This window comes from Podarcis tiliguerta (genome assembly GCF_965153285.1).
Source record: "Podarcis tiliguerta genome assembly, chromosome: 1".
Classification (NCBI taxonomy): domain Eukaryota; kingdom Metazoa; phylum Chordata; class Lepidosauria; order Squamata; family Lacertidae; genus Podarcis; species Podarcis tiliguerta.
The window spans coordinates 104,016,991-104,032,419 of NC_139534.1; the positions used below are offsets into that span (position 1 = coordinate 104,016,991).

At 42.4% G+C, this 15,429-nt stretch overlaps 1 long non-coding RNA gene across 1 annotated transcript; it reads right to left on the reverse strand.

The window, feature by feature from the left end:
* Positions 1–9,813: 9,813 nt before the first annotated feature.
* LOC310680547 lies at positions 9,814–15,423 on the reverse strand. The gene is made up of 2 exons (XR_014512830.1): positions 15,301–15,423; positions 9,814–10,326 (listed from the first exon to the last, which is right to left on the reverse strand). It is a non-coding gene; the product is annotated as an uncharacterized lncRNA (long non-coding RNA).
* Positions 15,424–15,429: the final 6 nt, after the last annotated feature.

The window sequence follows — 15,429 nt, forward strand, 5'->3', positions numbered from 1 at the left end:
TCTAAAATCTAAAAGAGGTAATGGAGTTTTTTCCGTAGGGGCTTTGGCTGAAATTAAGCCCTGAAGGCACTTTAGTAAAAGCTTTAATTAGATGGAGTACACTTCTAGCTGTGTACTGCAGCATCCAAAACCCACAGCAAATTCCAGTTGTGGGTTTTAGAAGCTGCACAGGGGAGACTTTGTTCCTATCACTTTGAAGCGGGAGTGAGATTTGTGCTTGATAACAGCAGCCTAAGGTATTTCACACTTGAACCCATTAGATAAGGCACATTTCACAAGGAGAAAAATGCTGCCTTTGAAGCAAAAATGTTTGCTGTTGTTCCCCAACAGTTTACTCAGTATGTGGCAAGTGGAACATTTAAAGAGAGCAAAAATACTGCAGAGCAAGTCACAACTCAGCATACTGTTCTACTCTCGCCACACATTTCTAGTATCTAGAAATAAATTATGCAAGCTGAGCCAGGCTCCCATCTAACAGCACTATATATTTGTTTTAATTTTGTCATATGCATGCGACTCTGAAAAGCAGCTTTGTCACATTACCTGGGAATGGTGTGTTTTTTTTGCAGTAATATTTTAAGCCCTCGTTACACTGGCAAGCACCAAAAGTTGATTTACAGACATGCCATAAAAGAGCTAAAAATAGTTTTAAGAACGGTACAAAAAACAATGGACTAAACCAATGGGGGGTTTGGTTGATAATAAGATCCCAGCAACAAACAGCGAGTTGCCTTTCTTTCCCAGCTGAGTCACTGCTGCAACTACATAACCCCCCCCCCCCCGCTTCTTTTTGCACAGATAAGTTAGTGGAAACTTCAGGAGAAAGGTGTGCCCACCCTCACAGTCTTGTTCTGTTGTGATTTCATTTCCCAATCAATGGCTGTGTGCACATTGCCATCTACTCTGGCTCCAGGGCGCTCCCACCAATGGCCTTAGAATCCGTGTACACAGAACGTTACACTATGCAGAACTATATTGTGGTTTTTTGAGACTCACCTACACTTGTGTTTGCCCCATGATTTCCAGGCAAAGGTCTGAGAGGTTTTTCATTTGTCCCGCTGCTATCCCTGGGAAAACCCGTTGAAAAATCTCTTGAACCCGTGCCTGGAAATCATGGGACAAGCAGAAGCGTGGGGGAGCCTTTAATTCACATTCCCTTTGCAGCTAAACTGAAGCGTGTACATTTGAGGCAGCCATTGTGCAGATGACCGCTTCATGAAAATGAGTTGGAGAGTGGTGGTGTGGAGGGGCAAGGAAACGGAACTGATAATGTGCATCGGGTGAAAACATCCCCACCCTGTCTCTGGTGTGTACAGCCATGTGCAAATGTGACTTGAAACACAGCAGAGGAAAACAACCTTGCTGCATTTTGATATAGACATAGGACATACAGTGGCAAATAAAAAGTTTTAAATGTGTTGTAAAGTGCAATATACAAATGTGACACTAGATGGCGACAGTGAGCTACACCAAATTCAATGTATTTTTCAAAACTTTATTTAAAAAGCATTTTCGCAGAGTTTTTTTTATATGTGTGTAGATTCCGCCATAAAATCACAGAATCATAGAGCTCGTAGGGATCATGATGGTCATCTAGTCCAGGAGAGCACTGAGATGAATATCCACATTTTACTCTGGTGTAGACAAGCCCAAATAAGATACAGGAATAATGGCTACTAGACTACACAACTGGATTTAGGGACCTAGTTTCCTCTTTACAACTTGTCTTTGCTTTCCCCATTTTCAGCCTGTGCCAGAAGCTAGCCTTCTTTTCTCACACGTGAAACAATTTTACTTCTGCAACAATTCTCTTTTCTGACCTTGCTCCTTTCAGTTTTTGCTGCCTCTGATGTTGTTGTTCTATGTCTCATCATTAAAGCAAACAAACAAAAACAGAAACAGATTAACAAAATGCCTACAATCCCTTGGCTTCTTTCCAATAGCTCAGATTTAAGTCTTATAAATAAATGCTGAGGCAAATATTTCTGATATCTAAAATAAGAATATGGGACTGGTTTATAGCTGTGCCTGTTCATGTGTGGTTTGGCTTACACAGGTTTCTCTCGCTGGAGACTCAGATGTGTATTCACACACACACACTTTATATCTTGCTATCATTACTATCTCCTGCATTGTTTTCGAATGTTCTCAATTCTATCTCCTCAGACATTTCTCTATTAAGAGTTTTATTGCAATTATAATTCACTCTTGTTCAAAATCTCCCAAGGAGCATCTATATGTGAACTTTGAAAGTGATTTTGTAAACGATCAAGTGGTATATAAATTTTATCAAATAAATAAAAGAAATAAATAGTCCTTTCAATGATTATGCAGATAGATAAATTATAGATGAGAACAGATAAATAGGGTTGTATTATGTTTATGAGATTGAGCTGTGAACCAGGGACACATTCTCTCAGCCTCAATCCTGCATCTGAAAGAGGTGATAATAACACATTTATACGCATTTAATATGTTACAATTATTGGGCGGAACAGAATTATGGATTTTATGTGAAACGTGCCCAGGACTACCCCAATATGTTGGGGAGACTGACAAAAATATAATTGGTCTTCAACCACCAACCCAATATGGGTCCACTTCAGGAACCAACAGGGTTCTGTGAGGATTCAATAACCACGTAACAAACGTGTGAAAGTGGCAATCAGTTTGTGAGTAGGTGGAGTTAACTGGTCTGCATAAATTGGGAGAAAAAGTCTTCACACATGTCTCTACCTTGTATTACTAAATGCATATTGTACAATAACGGCTCTGGGATAACTCAGTGCGTGATTTTCTGTGACCATTTGAAAGCATGTTTTGAGTTGCGGCCTGCCTTGTCCTTATTACCTCCTGCAAATGTAGCACCTCCCATCTGAGCTGCCATTCTGACCCAACTCTTTTGTACTCCCTCATCTCTTTCGGGAGATCAGGCCCCTTTGATATGCACAGCCTGGTTGTGAAAAAACTGGACCACTATGGATGAGGCACCAGCTCCATGGAAGCTGAGGGATTTGACACACTCAGGACATGCTGAGCTGCAATTGTCCACTCCAAACACTTCCCCACCCGTCCTTTTGTCCTCTTCATGCCAGATGAAGCACCTGCTGTGAGCTCCATTTAGTGTCTAAGTTCCAAAAATTTCCATGGCCCCTCCTGACACATCCAAATCCAAGAACAAAGGACAAGCGCATTTTCTGAGCCTCTCTTTCAGCTTCCTCCTCCTCCCCCAAGAACTGGTGTCCTAGACCCTTGGAGCCGGGCACAGAACTGAAACGTTTACATATTTTACAACACAACACCCTTCCCCCTGCTTGCCCATCTCCGTCACCAAAGGACACACCATAAGGCAAGGCTAAAGCATCCGATCTTCTTCTCGCATTGAGAGCACCACCGGAACCTTTATCTCTTTCGCTTTGTCTGCCGGTCAGACCAGCAAAACGTTCACATCAACCAACTTATGTTTCATTACATTTCAAAAAAAAACCGGAACGGTCTTAGAATGTACAATAGGAATTATTTTTACATTTATTGTTTTATACATTAAACATGTTACAAGGGATGCCTGAGTTCTGATTAGTGTCAGAGGCAGATTCAGCTACTTGGATAATAATTTTTTTTTAATATATTGGTGAGCTTTGGGGCAGAAAAGTGGCCTTATATATATGTACTAATGTATATGTAAATGAACTGCAGGGGTTTACATATTAAAAGGAAGAATGGCCATTGCTTCTTTTGATCCAGTATGTTTTTGTGCAACCTGAGATTTTTTTTCACTGGCTACAAGCTACACTGCTTCCTGAATCACCAACAGGAGCATAACATTTTGCAGCTGGGACCTCTAAAAGGCTATTCAAAAGCAGTATATATTTTTCCATTCCCCCCACCCTTTTCTGTTTTAGGATCATGTCTGAGGAAGAGTAGTCATGAAGCTCTAAAAGCAGTGTTTCCCAAACTTGGGCCTCCCGCTGTTTTTGGACTACAGTTCCCATCATCCCTGACTGCTGGTCTTGCTAGCTAGGGATGATGGGAGTTGTAGTCCAAAAACAGCTGGAGACCCACGTTTGGGAAATACTACTCTAAAGCAGGGCTAAGGAACCTGCAGCCATAGAATTGTAGAGCTGGAAGGCACCCCAACTTGTCATCTTGTCCAACTTGTCGTCTTGTCCAACTCCCTTCAGTGGAGAACTCCTGCCCACAGCTGGGTGTTGTCATCGAACCACCAACCTTCTGGTTAACAGCCAGATATACTGACCCATCCAGCTGTTGTTGGGCTCCAGCTTCCATCAGCTCCAAGCAGCGTAGCCAATGGTTTAGGTTTAGGATGATGGGAGTTGTAGCCCCAAAATATCTGGAGTTGCCCCTAATAAAGACATTATGATACTGTTCCTTGGGTGGATTCCACTTATGCTGCAACAAGCTCACAGGTGGTGTGCATGGGGGTTATATATTAAATAAATGACCGAGCATAAGGTAGGTATAATGGGGGGAAGGTCTGTCTGGGGTTTCTGCAGAAGTTAACAGGGCGCGGGGGCATACTTGTTTTTATCTGTAAGCTGCCTTGAGTTTCATCAGGGGGAAAGTATGAATAAATACATAATAGTAACATTAATAATAATAATAATAATAATAATAATAATAATAATAATAATAAATATTAAAATTGTTTTTATTGAAATATACCAGTGGATAACAAAGGTATATATAACGTCTCTGTTTTCAGTTCATAGAGTTCTATCTGTAGGTAAGTTACATTTGGTGTGAGACATTGCTATCAGAGGTATTGCGAAGTTGGGTGGGGGTAGGGGGAGAAAGAAGGGAGTAGTGGTCTTTCCTTTTTTTCATAGTGTATGTGGCGGGGCTTTGTGTCAGCGTCACGTGGCTAGGTTCTTCATCTATTAGTTTTCGTCGGCAGTGAGAGAGATTGGGAAGCCCAAGCATGGTTGGTTGAATTCGATTGGTTTTGTTTGTGTGTGTGAGGGGGTTGTTGAGTCAAATTAACCATATCAATTTGAATAATAATTTTGATCCACTGGGCGATTTGAAACAGATCAGCAAGGATTTCTAACTCATAATTGCTGAAACAACGACAACAACAAAATGGCTCCCCTCCCTTGCACGGTGGGGGGTGAGGAGGCCAGAGCGGATATATGTCTGGAATGATAGTTCAGTTCTTGCACTCAAAAGAAAATTCTGGGCTCAGAATTCTTTACAATTAAATACATGTCTTCTGCACCTGGGTCGCAGGGTGAGTATCACGGTTTCAGGGGGAAAGAAACCATAAAGTAGATCTTGCAAGTCTGAAGCCTTGCCAATCCCTGAATTTTATCCCAAAAGAGCTCAATGAAGCCGGCATTTGGGAAACCCAAGTGTCCCCAGTCTGGGACTCATCACCCTGGTTACCCTTATATGTTGTTGGACTCCAATGCCCATCAACCCCAGCCAGCATGTCCAGTGGTCAGGGATGATGGAGGGTGTCAGCTCGAGGAAGAGTCTGCTACATCCCAGTGTCTTCTGATGAAGAGTCTGCAACATGGCAACGGCTCGTGTTGTGTTTGCAGGGCTGTTACCTTCCCACAGAGGGACAGAACTTAACCAAGTCTGAGGCAGTTGACTCCATTCCAAGAGTTGACTCCATTCCCTATGTAGTTAACAGACAGGACAACTGTTTTCTGCACAGGAAGTTGATATGAGTTGGGTTTCTTGTTGGGTTTTGTCATGTTGAATTAGCCTCGTGAATACTAGATTCTGATTTGCCTCCATCTGCCAAAAATTTGTAACTTTGTCGAGAGGCAATCTTGGATAACGTATTGGAACATTCAAAAGACTAGCTCAATATGCAAAATATATATATATGACAAAAGGAACATTTTCATAACTACACAGTACCAGAACATGGCTGCATAAGCTCACGGTTTGGATGATATCGTATGTCTCTTTCACACAGCATAGTTGCTATTTTTCTTCTCTATGTGGCGCTGCCACCATGTAGAAAAGTACATTATAGCACTCTGAGGAAAACGCAAGCACTAAAATTGCTGAAAATATATATATTTTCAAATTGAGTGACAAATAGAATGGATGTGTGTAGGAGTACGGTGGGTAGGAGTTATGTGGCTGTCTATATGTAGACAATAACACAAAAGATGCCCCTTAGACAATAGCTAACAAAACTAGCAGTCATGCTGTACAGAGAAATTGCAGCAGCAATGGATACACTACCTGTGGAGAAAAACCTCATTTTTCCACCGACAAAACACTAGCTTGAGTACTTAAATAATGCAATACCGCTGCAGAAGAAGCACATTTCAGAAGGCATTTAAATTGCTTGCAAGTTAAATGGATAAGAACTGTGCGTTTATTGCACTGAAACGAATTGTCTAGAACTAAATGCTGAAAAATGCATTTATTGTTCTTCGCCTATTCAGTGTCCTTGCTCATTTATACCCCACCTTTTTCTCAAAGGAGCTCAAAGCAACGTATATGCTCATTTTATCATCACAGTAACCTGGGAGGTAGGTTAGGTTGAGAGAGTATCAAGCACAAAATCAACCACCAACAAGCTTAATGGCTGAGTGGTGATTTCAGCTTAAGTCTTCCCAGTCCTCATGAAGCATTCCCATCTCAATATACCACTCTGGATCTCCAGTTAGTGCTGCACATCTTGTTGAGCAAGGGGTCTGTGTGTCTGGCTGTTAACCAGAAGATTGGTGGGTTCCTGCATTGCAGGGGGTTGGACTAGATGCCCCTCAGAGTCCCTTGAATTCTACAGTTCTGTGATTCTATGAAGAGATTTCAGAAGTGGGATAGGGCGGGTGCATTATGCTTTGGTTCTTTTGTCCCTAGAAAACACAAAAGTATCACTGTCTTTCAACTAGTGGACTTGTTTCTCAAGATTTCTCTGTCTTCCGAGTAGATTGTTTTGTATGCAGTGATATACACAGGGACCATGAGGGTCCAACTTCCTGTAATGCAGGAAGGGGCTTGATGTGGGGCTTGAACCCACAACAATGAGATTAAGAGTCTCATGCTCTACCACCTAAACTATCCCTACGACATAGGTTTTTCTAGGGAAGCTCATTTCATCAGCTTCGTCCGGTAAAATATTCTATTGGTCCATGTTATAAGAAAAATGCTCTTTTTCCCATATTGGGGTACCCAAGAGCCCACAGCTGTCCATGGAGGCGCAGGTTAATTCTGTGACCAGGGCGGCTGTCTACCAGCTCCATCTGGTACACAGGCTGAGACCCTACCTGCCCGCGGACTGTCTTGCCAAAGTGGTGCATGCTCTAGTTATCTCCCACTTGGACTACTGCAATGCGCTCTACGTGGGGCTACCTTTGAAGGTGACCCGGAAACTGCAATTAATCCAGAATGCGGCAGCTAGACTGGTGACTGGGAGTGCCTGCCGGGACCACATAACACCCGTCCTGAGAGATCTGCATTGGCTCCCAGTACGTTTCCAAGCACAATTCAAAGTGTTGGTGCTGACCTTTAAAGCCCTAAATGGCCTCGGTCCTGTATACCTGAAGGAGCGTCTCTACCCCCATTGTTCAGCCCGGACACTGAGATCCAGCGCCGAGGGCCTTCTGGCGGTTCCCTCATTGCGAGAAGTGAGGTTACAGGGAACCAGACAGAGGGCCTTCTCTGTAGTGGCGCCCGCCCTGTGGAACGCCCTTTCTTCAGATGTGAAGCAAATAAGCAGCTATCTTCTCTTTAAAAGACATCTGAAGGCAGCCCTGTTTAGGGAAGTTTTTAATATTTAATGCTGTATTGTTTTTAACACTTGATTGGAAGCCGCCCAGAGTGGCTGGGGAAACTCAGCCAGATGGGCGGGGTATAAATAAATTATTATTATTATTATTATTATTATTATTATTATTATTATTATTAATAGAGTAGTCTTTTTAGGTTTTCTATCGGTAGGAGAAAATAACAGAGGCCAACCAGAAAATATTGAGAAGCAAGGCAGCTAGGTCACAGGTCACAGGCTCACACCCTGTTCATATCTTGAATGTGCCCTTAAGACAGGATTTGTGAGGAAAGAGACAATGGGGAGGTTTCCCACTTTTGACATTAAAATTCTTATAAGAGTCCAGCAAACAGAACAATCTGTTATCATTTTGGAACCCATCTGAAAAATTCGTGCCCTGCCCTTTGAACAGTGGGAGATGTGAAAGGAGTGCGTTCCCAGGTTTCCACAGCCTTTTTGGATGGAGCTGCTGATAGCACAGGAAAGGCAAAGTGGGGAAAGAAGTGCCCAACCCCATGCGGAGCTGTGATCCTGCTGAGTCCTCTCAGCTTTTATGGGCATATAGGAGGGCAAAACAGCTGGAGCAATTCGGAGGGGAAACACTTTGATCTTGACTTTGAATCTCTGACAATTCCCAGCAATGGTTCTTGCCTCTCACATGCCACAAGGATTTTGCCAATGCTTAGTCAAAGAAAAAATTAAGATTCCACTTGAGCATGGAAACAATCTCACTGCTGCACCATTGTTGCTGTTGCCATCTTGTTTGGTTACTGATTCTGCGTCATTCGTCTGCTCCCATTTATCGTTTCTGTTTACATTCTGTTAGTTTTTATTTTGCCTTGCATGGTAGGGCGGGTTAACATATTTTAAATAAAACAAATAAATATTTTACTTACTTTTAAATTTATATTCCACTTTTCTTCCAAAACAAGAACCCCAAACAATGTCATGCAAGAGTTCCAGTAATGTACATTATTCCTGCATTGGCATTGGTGGTGCAGTGGTGAAATTTGAAATGCAGGAGCTCGTCGTTCCTAGACTGCAGGGGGTTGGACTAGATGACCCTTGGAGTCCCATCCAACTCTACAATTCTGTGATTATGACAATCGCCATGACAGTCCAAAACTGAAGGCAGCTGTGTTGATCAGTTATACAATATTGTGATGAACTGTTACCACTTAAAAAATGAGGCAAGAATCTCATCAAAGGGAAAACGTTTCTTTCTTTGATTAGCTTTCTCATTCTCTGACTGCAGTGTGTCCAGACTATAGCTATTTTGGGGTGGGATTCAACCGCATACCAACAATTTCAGGGGGCACAATTATAGCTGATTGGCAGCTCTTGTGCAACAAACCTGCTTCCCCAAAAGATTAGACGTATTGCGAAAAATGAGTGCTCAGTAAATAGCTAATGTCATCTTATCTCCCTGCAAACAAATCAGGATGAATGCTCAATAAACAGGTTGTCTGGAAGCACCTTTCCTCTCTGTCCAACCTTTTTGAGCCCAGGAGCACATCTGGAAAGTTGTTGTGGGCACTACAAGATACCCATTTCACAGTAGAAAAAACTGATGTTCAGAACTTTCACACCCTGAAACCAGGCAAGGCAGTTACACTCCCAATAAGAAATTGCTTTCCCCATGGGAAGAGCACCTTATTTTTTAAAAACATAAAAGAATGCTAAATATGTGCTTTTTATTATTTTTACATTGTTAATTGTGCAAGAGTGTGCAAAATCTGAAGGGAGGAAGGAAAAATGTTTTAAAAGATGACTTTGTTTAATATTATCAAAGTGATGCACAAATTAAACAAGGAATAGGCTCTAGAATCTGTTTGATGTTTATGTTGGTGTGTGCACAATCAGATAAAAAAAAAAACAATTTCAGAAAATATAAGATCCCATTCTAAAAGTGGAGCAGGAGGAAGTGGTGGGGGTGGGGAGAGGAGGAGTTGTGAAATGTTTACTAGTGTTTGGTACCTGTGCTGTGGGGAAGGAAACCTGGGAAGTAGAGCTAATATCAGTAAGATGTTATCAGACGCAAATGTAAATATACTAGAGGCTTTCATAGAATAAAATGTTAGTGAAAATCAGCATATCACTTTCAAACAGTTCTCTGCAGTGCAAGGACTAGTACCGTAATTTACCCCACTTTAAAAATAAGCAATTGGATCCTTAAAAAGTGCTTTGAAGGCTGTAAAATCAACCCTTTTTTTACTGTAAAAATGAGTTTTTGCTCCTTTGTTCCGCCTTGCTGTTTTCCTTGGGATATCTGATTTCCCAACTCACGCTGTCTTTATTCTAAAATTCAGTCACTGGTTATTGTTGCTTTTTGTTTCTTTGTTAAACTCCATGAACTGTATGTTGCTCACTCGTAATAAATTCTCCTAGCCGCTTTAAAGATTTACGCCTTCCAGAAATTCTCTTTTCCTTCCCTTTCACTCATCATTTAGACACAGATAGGCTGAATAAACTAATTCAATCTTTTGCTATAAATCACTCACATCAGCATTTCAGCAGCTTTGTCCAGACTTTGAACCCTCTGATTTGTCAATATCTCCTCAGGTAACAAAGGGCTGGAAGTAAACAAAATAGCTGTTCAGAGAATCTCCTTCGCCTTTCTTGAATCTGGTGTCATAATGTCCTATTATAGTTTTGCGTCGTGACATTGTGCAAATTAGTATGCTGCAAAAGTCACTATTCAATCAATTCCTCCCCTCCCGTCTCTCTAACACCCACACCATACAATTAAAGCACATGGCTCCCACAAAAGACTATCGGGAACTGTTTACCCCTCACCGAGCTACAGTTCCAAGCAACTTTAACAAATTGCCATTCCCAGGATTATTGGGGGGGGAAGTCATGACCTTTAAAAGTCCTTTAAATGTATGTTGTGGACGTGAACTATCCTTTTTATTCCACTTAAATGCTCAGTTCTGCAAGATGCTGATGCCCCACCTCTTACAGGATTAGGGGGTACATTTAAAGCACATTAAAGCATGCAGGATTCGCACTCCCCTCCTGAGAACTGTTGCTTACCCCTCAAAGAACTACAATTCCCAGCACTCTTAAACTATACTTCCTATGATTCTTTGGGAGGGAAAATGCACTTTAAATGTATGGTGTGTACTTAGCCTAGATCGAGCTGAATATAAAAGCTTATATGACTCCTTATGAAACACACATTATTTTTCTCCTATAATCACAGTTGGGTTTTCTCTCTCTTTATTTTAATGTAATAATCTAGTGCCTCATTGGTTCCAGACTTCTGCACATTATTACATGCGCATTACCAGCTCGTAATGTGATGGCATAAAAACATCAAACCACACGGGCAACACTTTTTCTTAAAGTGTTGTTATTAAAAGATTTTCATGGATAACAAAGGTACATTTAACGTCTCTCTTTTCAGTTCACAGAGTCCTTTCTATGTGTCAGTAACATGTGATGTGAGACATTGCTGTCCTATGCATGGTGGTGAGGTTGGGGGGAGAGAGAAGTGGTTGGGGGGGAGAGAGAGGAGAGAGAAAGAAAATGTGGGGTGGGGGGTAGTAGCCCTACATAGGCAACTCCTTTGTTAATGGTGTTGTCTTAAAGGATTGCTCTGTACATCAGATCTACTATTGCCCTTCTAATCAAAATATTATTGGGAAATTTTGAAGAACATACGTTGCTTTCTCATTTTGAATTTGCAATGGCTAAATCTTTATTGGGATACATTTTAACACATAAACAACAACGAAAACATACTGACCACACAACTGCAAGGTGGAAAAGGACAACACACTGTTACAATTTCACGGACTGCAAAAGATAGAGTATGAAAAAAAATCCATCCAAGAAGAACTACTGGAGGGACTTTGTTCATGCCCAGGGGTTGACTCATCAAGTGAAGGAATTCCCTCAATGAATTCTGGGCACTCTAGTTTATCTTTTACAGAGTTAAAATTCCTAGCAAATCTTAAAAGACCACAGTTCCCAGAATTATTTGAGGGAAACCATGTGATTCAAACGTGCCTTCAAGATATAGCGTGAGTACAGCCGAGATGAGATTCCTGCATTGCAAGGGGTTGGACTAGATGACCCTCGGGATCCCTTCCAACTCTACAATTCTACAATTTTATGACAAGGAATGGTGAGTGTGTTGGTCTAACTGCAGAAAACTGCTAAGCATGTTCTCTTGAGTCATCTTTGCTTTGCAAACAGCTCTCTGCAGCATAAATGAGCCCCACATTGCAGGCTGGGTGTGTGTTTGGGCGGGGGGGGGTTGGATCTTTATGGGACTGACAGAAAAATAATCTGCCTCACGTCAGATGCAGTTTACTATTTCATGCCAGATAACTGATTCTGTGAACACTTAATTTTCACTCCATACTGTACTGTGTCACTTCCCACATCAGAAAAATCTTTACCGGCTAAGACAGAAATGGGTTGAATGTCCTTTAGCACTGAATATGTACAGTTTATCTTATCATCCCATCTGTACTGCTGTGTTCTAGTAATGTTTTCTAGAGTGTGGTTTAAATAGATCAGGTATTTATTTATTTTTTAAATCTTGCCTTTCCTCAAGATGGCTCAGTGCTACATACAATCAGGGGTGCCCAAACTTTTTTCAAAGAGGGCCACATTTGATGAAGTGAACATGCTTTTTTTAGGATTGGAATTTTGTGCTTTTTAGGATTTTACCCCAGGACATATATTGCCACAGGGGCTGGATTAAATCGACCGACAGGCTGGATTAGGCCCCCAAAACGGACTTTGGACATGCCTGTATGGTGCTCCCTTTCACAACAAATTTAAGGTGAAAAACAGTGGCCAGCCTAAGTAAGTTTCACGGCTGAGTAGGGATTTGAATTCAGGCCTCACTGATCTTAGTCATACATTATAAAATCCTGTATCCCACTGAATCTACTAGGTCTTTCTAATGTAGGCGTAGGCAACCTAAGGCCTGGGACTGGCCCTGGCCCAATTGCCTTATAAATCCGGCGCGCAGATGGTCCAGGAATCAGCATGTTTTTACATGAGTAGAATGTGCCCTTTTATTTAAAATGCATCTCTGGGTTATTTGTGGGGCCTGCCTGGTGTTTTTACATGAGTAGAATGTGTGCTTTTGTTTAAAATGCATCTCTGGGTTATTTGTGGGACATAGGAATTTGTTCATTATTATTATTTTTCAAAATATAGTCCGGCCCTCCACAAGGTCTGAGGGACAGTGTACCGGCCCCTTGCTGAAAAAGTTTGCTGACCCCTGTTCTAATGCCTCCATTGAGTTAGTGCCCCAATTCACACTAATACAGCAACTTACATACACATGACTGTATACAATAATTTCTGACTGCTCTGTTGTGGACTAAATAGTTGGTGCTGAATGGGCAGGAGGTGGGGAGAAGGCAGAACAGGTTTAAAAAGTTTGAGAAAGATGGCTTCACAATATCAAACTCCCTGCATATAGTTCTTCCAAGAAGCAGGCAGAAGCATAAAGAGATTAAACCAAAGCCTTCTGAAATCATTTTCACACCCTTCTCTCCATATATGCAGAGTTGTGGGAATTGTCACACACGACAATCTATACATAGGTTGAATATCATTTCTTACATGGATGTGCCTGAAACTTTGTAATGAGAAGCAGCCAGTCTATCAGTGATTCACCAAGAACCCTTTGGCTTTCTATACTTTATCTAGCTGCAACCTTTGCTAGAAAGACAGGGCAATTTTTCAGCACACAATCGATGAGTTTCCTTTCCAAACAGGTTTTTGATCTCTGTGCTGCACTGAACAATCATGCTGAAGTAAATAAATGACTGATTCAATTATCTAGTCAGGGGGAAGGTACGCTGATTAAACCAAAAGCATTAATTTGATCTACAACCTCATGCTGTTTGAGAAACACTGCAATTCTAAACAGACAAAAGTCCCATTTCACTCAAAAGAGCTTACTCTCCCCAGTAACTGTATTTAGAATTGCAGGTTTATCCACATATAAGCAGATTGCAACCTTATGCTGCAGTGCTATTGCCCAATTACCGAGGAGTAAGTCCCATTGACCCTGCCAACCTAGCAGTTCGAAAGCACGAAGTGTAAGTAGATAAATAGGTACCGCTCTGGCGGGAAGGTAAATGGCGTTTCCGTGCACTGCTCTGGTTCGCCAGAAGCGGCTTAGTCATGCTGGCCACATGACCCAGAAGCTGTATGCCGGCTCCCTCGGCCAGTAAAGTGAGATGAGCGCTGCAGCCCCAGAGTCGTCCGCGACAGGACTTAACGGTCAGGGGTCCCTTTACCTTTAAGCCCCATTGAATTCAGTAGGATTTGCTTCTGAGTAGACATGTGTTATCAGTGCCAAATCCACAACAGTGGAGATGTTTACAGCTACCCATAATAAGCTGAGGTAATAACAGTGTTAAACTTTATTGGGTTATAGCTTAAGTTTCTATTATCACTACCAAACCTTTATCTGAAGTTTATATTATAGTAAACTGTGTCCATGTTTAAAAAAACACCTGTTTTTACATAATGCAGGTGCAACCATGTCATTGGTTTTGGAGAGTCATTGGGCTTATATATACTTCGCTAATACTCAGGATAGGCTCCAATGGGAAGAAATTAATTATTAATTATTTTAAAACAAGTCCCTTTTTATTTTATTAAATAGCTCAACACAGCAGATGCTTCAAGTGGTTCCCCCAAATTCAGCTGAATTGCAACTTATACTGGCTTCTCCAGTCAGTGGAACCCTTTCTGGCATCTGGGGTGGGACACTGAGGGGCAGGGAGAACAGCTTGGCGGCGCATGCGCAGCAGCCATACGGTCACCTTGTGAGCGGCAGCCTGTACGGACACCTGTATGGACGGCACACGTGGGGGGCAGCCCGTACAGACGCCGTGCGAGCGGCGCCCATGCTGACTGCGTGCACGCCCTTGGTGGCTCTACACCTGGGGGGGCAGCGGGCCATCTTGTCACCCCCCCAGAGTGGTACCAGGGACGACCTGCCCCCTCCATACGCCCTGTCTCCAGTCTATTACAGTCATACCTCAGGTTACAGACGCTTCAGGTTGCGCGTGTTTTTGGGTTGTGCACTGCACCGAACCCAGAAGTACCGGAACGGGTTACCTCCGGGTTTTGGCGCTCGCACATGCGCAAACCACAAAAATCATGCTTTGTGCATGCGCAGAAGCGTCGAATCGCAACCCGCGTGTGTGAACGCTGTGGGTTGTGAACGTGCCTCCTGCACGGATCATGTTCGCAACCCAAGCGTCCACTTTATTCAACCCCTGAATAGAATCCCTCACAACAGCACGAAAACAGGTGTTTTCTCAAGCACACCTGATGCAACTAATCAACTAATCAATATTATTTGAGGGGAGGTGAAGGGACCTCGGCCCTTAGGAGTTGGCTCCCATACATGGAAAATCTGACCCAAGGAAATGCAGCCGTCAGGATGAAAAACGACCCCCCACAATTTATGGCATGCCTTTCTCTGGTGTCATTACAGATAAGGAGTGAGCCGTACATACTAACAAGCAAAGGGGAAATGGCTGCTGAGCTGCACCCACCGTTGTGAGGCCTGAGGAGGTGATGATGATGATGCCTCTCCAACTGCTGTGATTGGCTGTGGATGCCCTGTGATGTCACAAAAGCACATGGCAACTCAGTAGATATACAGAAGTAGCCCAAGGGGAAAG